The 12,012-nt window shown below is 34.6% G+C and overlaps 1 long non-coding RNA gene across 1 annotated transcript; it reads left to right on the top strand.

Moving 5' to 3' along the window:
* Position 1: 1 nt before the first annotated feature.
* LOC130013634 (uncharacterized) lies at positions 2 to 3,734 on the top strand. The gene is made up of 3 exons (XR_008788846.1): positions 2 to 275; positions 733 to 822; positions 2,348 to 3,734. It is a non-coding gene; the product is annotated as an uncharacterized LOC130013634 (long non-coding RNA).
* The last annotated feature ends 8,278 nt before the right edge of the window (positions 3,735 to 12,012 follow it).

Here is a 12,012-nt window from a genome sequence, read left to right on the forward strand (position 1 = left end):
CTGTAAGCCTTTTCTGTAATTTTTACAGACTTGTTTCTGTAAAACGCCTACAGCGCAGGTCTGTTATCCTGATAACAGACACGAGTCTGTTAATATTTAAGAAATACAGAATTTCGTCCGTAAATATGACATACGGGTGTTTAAATTAAAGTGACGTCATCGGTCTTCCTGGGCGCCATTACTGCGAAGACCGTTAGTTAGCGGCAAAGAGGAATCCCTCAACATCGAGCACAATAGTTGAACATTACAGTCAATACCAAACATTGCAGTTTTAGGTAAGTATACAGTAGGGACACATCTTTGTTTGACATAGATTGATTCTTAGCATTCGCAAAAATGTACGGTAACTGATTTATGAAATAGTAGGAATAGACTCTTCTACTTCTAGACAAATGGACATACATGATACTCACATACACTGTCACAGTGTTAGTGTTAGCACAGAGTAAACATACACTCTGGTGTTAGTGCTAGGCCTAATATTTTTTCGCATTGTTTTTGGAGGCTTCAGTTCCAGTTGAGGCTACTCGGATGACATAATAATAACATTGATATAGAAAAAAAATATATGAACTATGAAGGGCTAACATTTCTGGGCTTCATTAAGTTCATAGTCTCAGCTAGGTCTGTAGGCTAGGCCTACCACTGAAAACCATTATTAAGAATTTATTGAATTGTCAATGCATTGTCTGGATAATGATCTTTAATTTTTTATTTTACTAATTTTTTTAGGCACAGCTTATTGCATCCTTGAGTGCCATTCCTGTCATCTATAGAGTGGGCTACCCAGCCTTTCTCTGTGTTAGTAAAATTTTTTCAAAGGTAGGCCCTACCGGTAAAGAAAAATTATAAGATTGAACTTACTGAAGATAATAATTTTGGGAGTTGAGCGCATTGTTAATGAAAACCAACACTTCCTGCCCTCTGCTTGGACCTTGAAATTTGAGGGGTGGTTGGACGAATGGTCTAACCATGGAGCTTATATAAGATCCATGGTCTAACATGGGCCTTAGTTAGGTCAGAATGAAGCCTATGTCTTTGAGTCAAGTGGCGTTGAAAGGAGTAAGATTGCCTGACTAACCGTGTTCATTTTTTCTGGGTCGTTCGTTTTCCTCCCACTGTTTATAAAAGACCTACGGTTAAAGCGATTATTGAAATAAAATTCTATGTTTATTAGTCCAAAAATGACCTAGTTCGTGTTGTGTGTGGATGTTAAATCCCATTTCTCTCTCCCAGCTTGAACCTTGGGGTAGGTCTTATTAGCAACAGGTGAATCCTATTTTAGTCTGCTTTTAGATTTACCTGTCATAGGTGCAGAGTCGCCACTGGTTAGTCCAAAAATCTGATCAGAAACCCAAGATGCGGTAACGATAGAAGAAAGCATGGGTTTTAACCCGGAAAGCAATGGGTGTTACGTTAGTTACAGCTACTACCAATATGAATCATGATCAGAAAAGTTCAACCTAACTTAAAGGAGCTAAATCTGTATTCTTTGGCCCCGAGAAATGAACACAATGGGTCGCAACGATAATAATCTATTATGAATGTCTATAAACTGATTTACATTCAGTCGTTTCTGTTTTTAGTGTAATTTGTAATCAGTTATGCTCGGCGAAATATGTCCAAATTGAATGGCAGTCTGGTTATTCCAGTATACACTGATAGTATTTGTGATATGTTTAGTCTCCTGGGGGGGTTGGATGGCTGAATGGTTAGCACGTGCGCGCTGTACCATAAAGTCTGTCATTGAGTCAACTGGCGTGGTTTCGAATCCCCGGTTGTACGTGGCAAGGAGTAGGGTCGCCTGTCCAACCTCGTGGGTTTTTCTCCGGGTCCTCCGGTTTCCTCCCACTGCTAAAGACCCCTACGCGCAAGCGAATTATTGAAATAAAATTAAAACCATATGTTAGTCCTGAAATGACCTAGTTTGTGTCGAGTGGACGTTAAACCCCATTTCTCTCTCTCTCTCTTTAGTCTCCTGTTTGTGGACATGAAACTTCATTTTCTCGCACATTTAGCTCCCTTTTCCTTAATTAAAATGTGTAGGGTCGCCTGTCCAACCTCGTGGGTTTTTCTCCGGGTCCTCCGGTTTCCTCCCACTGCTAAAGACCCCTACGCGCAAGCGAATTATTGAAATAAAATTAAAACCATATGTTAGTCCTGAAATGACCTAGTTTGTGTCGAGTGGACGTTAAACCCCATTTCTCTCTCTCTCTCTCTAGTCTCCTGTTTGTGGACATGAAACTTCATTTTCTCGCACATTTAGCTCCCTTTTCCTTAATTAAAATGTGTTCTTTTGAAATGGATGTCATAAGAAACAACCTGATTGAGAATATTTGTTTTGCAGGTGCATTTTTGAAATTAACCCAGATAACGCACAGAAATCATGAAAAAGAGGAAGACTCGAGTGTGCCAAAAAGTGGTATAACTAATCACTAAACTGTCAAACTTTAAATGGATGAAGTACAGTTACAACAATAGCAACAATATACCGGTACTGTGAGAAGGTATACGACGGTATAGATGCCACATTTTGGTTCAAGGTGCTTTAAATTCTGGACTACGGTTTGGTTAACATGGTACAGATATTTTAACTGTCCATTTTCATCCGATGCAGAATACTCCCCTGTAGTTCATGTGACAAGAAGGAGAAAAGATGGCTTTCGGCAATGAAACATGTGTCCCGCTGAAAGTACATTCCCCTCCGGCGAACCACAAATCACGGATATAGGAACATTTTGAATCAAAAACGTCAGATGGAAAAGCAGTGGCTAGGGAGCTGGAAACACGTCCAAGAAGAAATACTGTGATATGTATCGTTGCAACCTATGATGCAATAATGTTCATGCATGCAAACTTTAGGGATAGGCCTATTGAGTTTATGGTTAGTTTTTATACACCAGCACATAGTGTGTATAAAATAGGTGATAAGGGACCGAGCCACAACCCTTTTATGAGTGATACTTTGTAAATGAGACTTTAAACGCACTGCAAGAAATCTTTTTAATGAATCTTCTTAATTAAACTTGATCTTCTTATTGTACTTTTGATAAGATGTCCGTTTACTTTAATGGAAAAATCTTTTGGTCATTTAATTTGTCCATCAACAATTTGGTACATTTGTAAAATTATCCTCAGTTCATTTTGTCTCTAAATATGCGGCCGTGTTGCATAAACATTAAAATTGTGTAACTCTCATCTACACATTTCATTTTGGGACTGGTTCATTAACTTTGTCAGTAGTCGAGTTCCATCTAAATTTTTATCTACGAGACTGAATCAATTTATGCCATTCTCACTAAGGAATGTACATGCTTAGGCAGAGTTATTGTGGAAAATTTAATGATATACATTTTCAAACAGAGATTAAGCTAATCATTGAAACAAGCTGTACATTTAAGGTGGAATAATAGGAATTCTGCATTGATGCTGTTCTTGTTTTAAAGTCATGATACTTTTGGGGTTCAATAATTGTTAGATTTTAAATTGTTCATTTAAACATTTAGAATGCAAATTCATTAATTCCAAAAATTTGAATGATTTCATTATTTCATTAGATCATGTTTTACTGTTATAATTTACTTTCATGTTGTTGATGTTTTAAATAATAGATTTGAGGTAAATATTACAACACCTTGGTTAAGATTTTAGAAAAAGATTTGAGGATAATTCTATTGTAACACACTGATTATATATTTGTAGAATAGATTCAGAATGTTGTTGTTCTACTATTAAAAAAATTCATTTAAATATTATAATGTAAATGTTACATGTACAAGAATTTGAATGGATAATTTCATTATTGTTAAATTTATATTTTGTTGCTACCCATTATTTGATCACATACATTTTTTAATTGCTGGGAATTTTTGTTTGCTTGTCTTGTGAGAACTTGATAAATATTTTGGAGAGTTATTTCCCTTGTTAATAGGGCAACAAATTCTCTTTTTTTTTTTTAAAAGTCGTCACTATTCCATGTACAAATGTTCATTATTATTAATGAAGAATTATGAAAGGAGCTTTGTTTTTGTTGAAATATACCACCAAACTGCTTGACAGCCAAAGAATATGTTAGATCTCTAAACATTCTCCATATTGTAATATCAAATCTGCTCTTGATCAAATGTGTTAAAAATATGAATTTGTGGTTGACAGGTTTTTTTTTTTTTAAGGCAGTTGTTAGCTTTACTTACTGACAGTAATCTCCAATTTCCAGTATTTTCAGGTCTTTTATTATATCTTAAACTATCATGTAAAAGCATTTTTGAGGAATTAATTGTATCTTATATTGTTTTGAATAATTAAATTCTGTTTTAAATCTTAAGTAAATGTCTTTTTGATGCTTATCATACCATAAGTTTTTTACAGCTGTAAAACATTTTCCGTAAAATTTACGAACAAATGGCTGGCAGCTAGGTTGCCAATCTTTGGACGTAATTTTTACGACATGTTCGTAAAAATATATTTACGGTGTGTCGTAATTTTTACGTACATTGGTTGGCAACCTAGCTGCCAGCCATTTGTCCGTAAATTTTACGGAAAAAGTTTTACAGTGTAGTAAAGAATACTTATAGTAAACGTTACTAAACTTTAGTTCTGATTTCCCAGGTTTTACACTAACACATCTGTGGTCGGACAATGATATCTTGTGTCTTCCCATACCGGAATATATCCTTAGCGTGGAGCAATATGAATCAACAATTAAAACTTGAATCAAAATTAGAAATTTCATGTAAACATTCCATTTTTTCTCAATTTTGAAAATTCACCTAATCTCTTCTCCCAACTTAATAATCTTGGTTTACCTTCATGGATATTATGTGTTCCTATATGTAATGCATCATTTAATCCCACGAGTATATAAATGTATAGATTGATGTTTTTGCTCATAAAACCTAAAATTGGGCAAAATGGGAAAGAATGAATATACATGATGATCATATGTTATGCATTGTAAAGCATTAATATCCAACACTGTAACCACTAAAAAAGTATATAGAAGACCCCTGGATTGCTGTTTTGCTTTAAAGCTACAATTTCATATTTTTAAGTTATATTTTTAAAATTTATTAAAATAAAGCCTTAAAATAGATGGTATCCATAAACCGTCCTACCTTGTTAAAGAGTAATCATATATATTAATCCTATAATTCACTATTGCCAGCTGAGAAATTGGCAAAAATATCATTTTCAACTTCCAATTCCAACGTTTGAAGTTAGCTAATGCATGGAGGCAATAGGAAAACAAGGGAGGTAATTGTGTTATTATTTCCTGTGTCAAGGATTTTTAAGGGTGGGAAATAATGCTCATGGTCGTATAATAGCGAGTTGATAACCTATTGTGCAAAAGACATAGAAATAATTATGTTTTGACTTTCTTAGAAAATATGAAATTCTCGCTTTAAGGACTAGCTATAGGGGGTCCAAACTACCACTAAAAGAAGCGCAAAGGTTGCATACAATTTATCACGTTGTTCTTGTATATCATGTAAATGTATATAGTAGTACTTGAATTCGTTTATTTTATTTTTTTCGAGAATCTGTTTTACTGTACTAACCGTGTTTAATTATTTTGTACTATTTTAATTTTTTAAAATAAGATGTATGCTGCCCTTAATAGGCGTATTGATACAATAAACTCTTATCTTATCTTTAATAAAGTCGATTTGTATAATACATGGTCTATTAAACCAATGTGTTAAAGACATAAGGCATTGGATGAAACATAATTTCCTTAAACTTATAAAGATAAGACTGAAGTAATTAAATATGAAACTAAAAGTGTTTTGGACGCTAAAGCTAGCACCTTGAAAGGAAGTATGCGGCGCGTCTGCAGGTAGCACTCCATGATTCATACGCGGCGCTGTTATGTGTCCCAAAATGATCAAGGTATTAAGACCAATTCCATAAAGATCAAACAAAATTTGCGACACTGGTTTATATATGTAAGGCATACAGCGGGTATTATATATGTTTAGAAACGTTTATCCTCACGATCCTCTAGCTTTGTAACTAATTGTATGAAGCTCTTTTGTGTGCTTTTTGTTTCAAAGAAGAAATATAAATATTCAATACAGAGTTTAGCGATAAGCCCTGACATCCTACGCTATATAAAAACCATTTAAACCAACTTTTATCAACAGTTCGACATCCTGTGAAATCTGGGATGTAAGTATTGTTTGCTGTCATTATTGCTGGATAAAGCATTGTGTTATCCATTCAGCAAATGTTTACTCCAAATTTATAAAACTGTGTTTGTCGTTATGAACATAGTGTTTGGAAGACAATTATTATATTGTTATACGAACCCTCTGGGGATGAGTCTCCTTGAATAGTACAGATAATATCTCATGATAAGGAACTAAGTCACCAACTCGAAACAGCTAAGTGATACATTTATATACAACAATATATGTTTATGTTCTCCACGCTTGTAATTGTTGATCAAACCTGACAGTGGTAGTGTGCGCACAATTAACAACACTTTTGCTAACAGAAGGGTCAATTAATGTATTAGTTTGTTTTTATTGTAATGCAATCGTATTCCCTATAGGATAGTTCAATAAACCATTCGCCCAGAAAGCTATTACTAAAATTCAGGCAGAAAGCGATGACATGACTTATCAAACCGATTAATCTTCCATTAATAAAAACGTATTTTTGAAAATAGTAAATGGAAATACAGTGATTTAAATTCAAAAGCATTTACAAAGCTCCATTTTGAAGTGTACAAACTTCATGTTTCAGTGGTATGAGTTCCTTGATAATCCCGGCAACCCCTTATTACTGGTTAGATCTATTTGATGATTCCAACTTCAAGTTTGGTCAAAAGTCACGAGATGTAAACAAGCCTAGCGCTAATCCCAACCCTAAACCTAACCCTGAACCCAGCCCTGATGCTTACCCTAACACTAGGAAATATCACGAACTAAATTTTCATCATCCTAGGTCAGTGCTTATGTGGAGACTTATCCTCTCCCCCAAATTCTTAAACCTAACCCACAATCTTCAACTATAAACAATGATAGGATAAAATGTTTCTGTATGCGCGATTCTAGAACACTAATAGTCAAGACTATAATATATAGTCAAGCAGTAGTAAGAAGTTTTATTTTAAGTATAATAATATAGTCAAGCAGTAGTAAGAAGTTTTATTTTAATCCCTTCAAGTGCCTGTGAATATAGGCGATGAATTAAGACGGTGGGAGATTTACCCAATACTAACTAATACTGCCCAACACCACCCCAATATCACCACATACTACCCAATACTACCACATAATGATGCAAAATGTACGTATTACTTGACTGTTTTCAAAAATAGTGAGTTATATCGCGGGATATGGTTTCCAGTGTAGTATTGGGTAGTATGTAATGATATTTGGGTGGTATTGACTAAATCGTCCCGCCCAGTTAAGATATATAATTGACATCCATTTAGTGAATGACTCGATTGATCGTTTATATTTATCCACACACTATCGTGCCTACCATTGAATAACAATCCAGCCCCAGATTCTCCTACGTAGTTCGACTATAAAAATAGTTGGAAGTGAATTTGTCCAACACAAAGTAATATTTAATGGATCAGGCTGCACGCTTGTTAAAATGTCATGTATTAAGTTTTACTTGTATCAATATTCTATTGTATTCGTCCACGCTATTATTCTTCGAGACGAAATAATTCGAGGTAAGTGTTCATTTATTTCGTAAAATGAAGTAAGAATATAAAAATATAAAAATTCTCTTTTACTTAAAGATACAATATGTAAGATTTAGATAAAGAACTAGTCGTTCTTGCTCAAATAGTTTAAAGCAGATAATGAAAAATGAATATATCGAAAATTTCAGTTAAATTACTTTATTCTGAGCAAAGTTTTGTGTGTTTGAAGATCTATAGCGTAGATCGTTTATTATCGTAACAACTGTACTTGACAAACGGGGCTGAACTTTTACAGCTATACTTTAATCGCTAAACTTTTAAATCTCGTGGGTGTTCTAATCCATTTATATCTCAGTCATCCGATAGTCTAGTGAATCGATTATAGGCTTGTTATGTGAATAAATGTCTAAATAATAGTTTATATAACATTTGACGCCAAAAATAAAGACCCCCACAAGACAGATTTAACTATTACATAATGCATCTTTAATAGAAACACGGAACACAAAACACCTTGTATTACTTAGTGAAAAATTGTCAAAACACATCAGTATGGACATTTAGCAGTGGCAAAACCCGGAGAATCTGAAGATTCTTTAGCTAAGCAATGGCAGATCTTATGTCCTTTAAATATGTATATTTACAGAATGCCCTTATGTATATTGTCACAATCAAGGAACAATTGATTGGGACACATGTCATTGTAAATGTGAGGATGATTTTTATGGGATTTTTTGCGAGAAAGGTAAGTATTAATATATCATGTATTTTAGTATTTAGATGGAATAGAAATGAAAGGACAACAAACATTTAGCCTGATGAATTTGTTGTCAAATAGCTCGGGTATTCATATCAGATTTAGTACGTGAATACGTATAGGTACCTTCTTCATCGTTTCGTAAACGAACGTTCTCCTTTTCGCGTCTTTTAATATACGGTTTCGCAATCCGACGTACGATAATAGCTAGATGGCGTTAATTTCACTCCATGAACTTGTCGGTCCAGGCAAAGTTTTCAATCGATTTTTTGGCAGATGTACAACAAATCAAGCAGAATATTGCATTTGAGTACATTCTACATACACACTCTACACAATCAACAATATACATAAGGTCTCGAAAAATTGTGGAAAATTCAATATATGAAACAAGAAACGTTTTTGTTTACATACCCACGCGAATCTAGCCCAACACTGGCCGAGTTGACGTCACATGTACACACGAATCGTTTTCGTATTCGTTTTCGTACCGATGCGAAAGGTGCCTATTTACTTTCCAATACATATTTATACATGTGTTTTGTATATTTTAACAAAGGCATACCCCAATACCCCAACGCATGCTTCTATGGAATTTCCTACCTCACCTAATTTCGTTTATGATATACAAAAGTTAACAACTTCTGTCGAATGATGTCTGAAGTGTATTAACGGTGAAAACTGAGTATCATCCACACAAATATATCCTATTTTCCAGCTTTTCTGCGAAATGACCTATAAATAGTCGCCCATGACTGGAGAGAGAGAGAGAGAGAGAAAGAGAGAGAGAGAGGGTTTAACGCCCAGTCGACACAAACTAGGTCGTTTCGGGACTAACACATGGTTCAATTTTATTTCAATAATTCCTTTTGCGCGTAGGGTCTTTAGCAGTGGGAGGAAACTGGAGGACCCGGAGAAAATCCACGAGATTCGACAGGCGACCCTACTCCTTGTCACGTACAACCGAGGAAGGAAACCACGCCACATGACTTAATGACAGACCTTATGATACAGCGTGCACGTGCTAACCATTCGACATTCGACCTACCACCCCCTCCCACTATGGGTTGACGGCTTTCTCAATGACACCATATCATCACGTGACGCCAATGATATTTCAATACATTGAACCATGATTTAATATATTATTTAGGCGTCTCACTTTAGTGATATATTCATCAAACCTAAGAACGAATAATCATACATGACACACATCACTAATTGTATCTAAATTGGGCTGAATTACTTTCTAATTGGCTATTTTCTGTTCTTTAAAATTGTCTAACCGTTTTTTGCAGAGAGATATAGTTCGGCTTGGCCAGAGGTTCCCTACCTTATTCCAAAACCCATATTTAATTGTCCGAATGAAACATTTTCCACGGGTTCCATCGAGGTCAAATTTCCCACAAGCAGTGACGAGGATATGAAGTTGTTCCTGTACAATTCTAATTTTATTGGACCTGCCATACCAGGAGGGTTTGTTTGGAATTTTTGTCGAGACTTAAAAGACCATCGGGATAAGAAAATATATTGGAGTGCCGGAAGTTACTGCATTTTCCAGTTGTCTAATACATCCTGTCCTGTTGGTAAGGTTCGAAGACAAAAATAAATGATGAACTGAGTCTGAATGAAGTATTCTCAATTGGGGAAACTAAATTAGCTTTTTTTGCTAATTTTATTTTAATCGTAGAAACAAAAATAGGAGACATCCACATTTTTAAATGTAGAAAAACTTAAAACAAAACCTAAGACATAATTAAAGATCAAACCGGTACCCAAATTGAAGAGTTCATGTACATTTAATTCATTCCTTAATATTTTCATGTGAATTCTATAATTTAGCGTGATATTCTGATCCGCTGGGTTGTAAAGCTGTACTCATCTACAGTAAAATTTAAGCAGTTGCGTATCTGTGGTAAATAGCGCCAATGGCTAGCACTGGCATCACGCCTATGTCTAAACCTCTGATGACCATTTGTAAGACAATTTTAGCACAAAACCCGTTCAAAAATAAAAATCGATTTCGTTAATATTTTAGATAACAAATTATATGGTAGTACATGAAAACTACACTCGCACATCCCTTATGTTCCTATCTCAAGCAGGAGAATGTGACGCCAACGTTTCTTTTGTAGATAGATAAATAATGTATGCTCATGTAAAGGATGGTCATACGTGTTTTAAAAAAATCAGACACATACCCACTGGGTTATAATACAGATACAGACGATATGGCCTGGTCCGCAAATATAAAATGGTTATATTTTAGAAAATGTTATGTCGTGTTTGTTTATAGGGATGCCCGTACATGTAAAAGATTAAAAGGTGTTTATTATTATTTTTATTTTTTTTTAGAAAATTCCACATTTAGATGATTTTATCTTTTGTTGGATTACAGACCTTTCTGTACACGTAAAAGATTTTAGAAAATCCCTATGTTATGTTTTGTAGGATTCATAGAAATGTCGGTTAATGTAAAGGATGGGTATGTTTTAGAAAATCCCATATATCCCAACCCGACTATACTGTCTACAGATACTGGTGAACAGATCATTGAGGTTTGCTGTAAACTAGATAAGATTGACGGTGGCATACGGATGCCGAGAACACAACCGTTTTATCTGCTTAAGGTCAGAAAATTGAATAATATAAAAAACAATGCGTTATATGAGTAAATGTTTGCCCAAACAGTGGCGTTAGTGTTTAATTTACAGGTGCACCTGTGAAAATCGATTTTTCGTCCCTTGTGAACGACAGAACACCAGGGTCTGACTAGAAAATCACGAGGAATGTTGTTGTTTTTTTTGTTTTGTTTTTTTGCCAGCGAATACAGGTTAGTTAGCCTGTCGTACTCACTGAATCATCGTGGCTGTCTTAAGGAAAGGGAAAAACGACCGTCCCAACGTATTTTCCGTTAAAATCCTGTCGTATCTAGAGTCGGAAATTTCCAGTAATAGGTGCCATTTTTATTTAGTAAATCACCTTACATTAATAAAATTATTAATTACAGTCTCCAAACAGTTCTGTTTGTCAGAATATTATAAAAATGACGTTTGTTGAAGAAAATATTTCCTTTCTTGAATGGAGAGACTCGGATAATACCCAGAATGCTACACTGTGCTTCTATTCGCCAGGTAAATTTGGGTACTTATACTATCAACATAGTTTTGAAAACTTCCCAGTTAAACATAGAGAGTCAATTGAAATTTATGTTTTCGTAAATAATGTTTAACTTTAAAATTTTATTCTTAATGTGAAAGGTTTAATATAATTTCTTTCATGTTTATTTATTTGCGATTGTAATATTGATACATTTGTGGTGTTGATATATATAACATACCCTGGAATAGGATGTCACGTCGTCTGAAAATTATTAACTGCATTTGGCAATTTTGTATTTAGAATCTGTTTGAGATTGACTGTCCTACAATATATGTATTTTTTGTAAATTAAACAATCATTATTCTCGCCAAAATATTACTAGTATTAATACATAGCTTTATCATTGACTTTGACGGTTTCGTCTGGCATCATTCACATAAAATTTTCAATTTTGACACAACTTTAAAGAACCGCCCGAATGTCGCCAACC

The sequence above is a fragment of the Patella vulgata genome, chromosome 7, assembly GCF_932274485.2.
Source record: "Patella vulgata chromosome 7, xgPatVulg1.2, whole genome shotgun sequence".
Taxonomy (NCBI): Eukaryota; Metazoa; Mollusca; class Gastropoda; family Patellidae; genus Patella; species Patella vulgata.